Below are 1,163 nucleotides of genomic sequence, written 5' to 3' on the forward strand. Positions count from 1 at the left end.
ACCGGGACCGGCACCGGCACCGGGACCAGGACCGGCACCGGGACCAGGACCGGCACCGGGACCAGGACCGGCACCGGGACCAGCACCGGCACCGGGACCAGCACCGGCACCGGGACCAGCACCGGCACCGGGACCGGGACCGGCACCGGGACCAGCACCGGCACCGGGACCAGGACCGGCACCGGGACCGGGACCGGCACCGGGACCAGCACCGGCACCGGGACCAGCACCGGCACCGGGACCGGCACCGGCACCGGCACCGGGACCAGCACCGGGACCGGGACCGGCACCGGCACCGGGACCAGCACCGGGACCGGGACCGGCACCGGGACCAGCACCGGGACCGGGACCAGCACCGGGACCGGGACCAGCACCGGGACCGGGACCGGCACCGGGACCAGCACCGGGACCGGGACCGGCATCGGCACCGGGACCAGGACCAGGATCAGCACCAGGACCGGCCCCGGGCCCCGCCGCCCACCTCGTCGTCGTCGTCCAGCCGCACCCGCTTCAGCGCCACGATCTCGTGCGTCTCGCGGTTCTTGGCCTTGAACACGGTGCCGTAGGTGCCTGCGGGAGGCCGGTGAGCGCGGGCGGCCCGCGCGGGGCTCCCCGCGCCCGCGCCCCGCACCTTCCCCGATCTTCTCCAGCTTCTCGTATTTCTGCATCGCGCCGCTGCGGCCCCGGCCCCGCGCCCGCCGCCGGCCGCGCCTCCCGGCAGCCTCCGCGCTACCGGCGGCCGGGCGACGCCCCCTGCCCCCGGGGGACTACAGCTCCCGGCAGGCCCCGCGCTTCCGGCAACATGGCGCCCGCCTGTGGGGACTGCAACTCCCGACAACCCCTGCGCTCCCGGAGGCCTCGGTGACACCGCCAATCACTGGGACTACAGATCCCGGCAGCCCCTGCGCTTCCGGCTCCCGGCAACCCTCGCGCTTGCGGCAATATGGTCCCCCTGTGGTGACTACAACTTCCGGCAACCCCTACGCCTTCTGCAGGCTCCAGTGAATCCGCCAGCCGCGAGGACTACAACTCCCGGCAGGCCTCGCGCTTCCGGCAATATGGCGCTCCCCATGGGAACTACAGCTCCCGGCAGCCACCGCTCTCCCTGTGGGCTCGGCAATATGGCTCCCCCTACAGACTACAGCTCCCGGCAGCCCCCGCGC

The sequence above is a fragment of the Nothoprocta perdicaria genome, unplaced genomic scaffold (assembly GCF_003342845.1).
Source record: "Nothoprocta perdicaria isolate Ctin4 unplaced genomic scaffold, notPer1 scaffold_623, whole genome shotgun sequence".
NCBI lineage: Eukaryota > Metazoa > Chordata > Aves > Tinamiformes > Tinamidae > Nothoprocta > Nothoprocta perdicaria.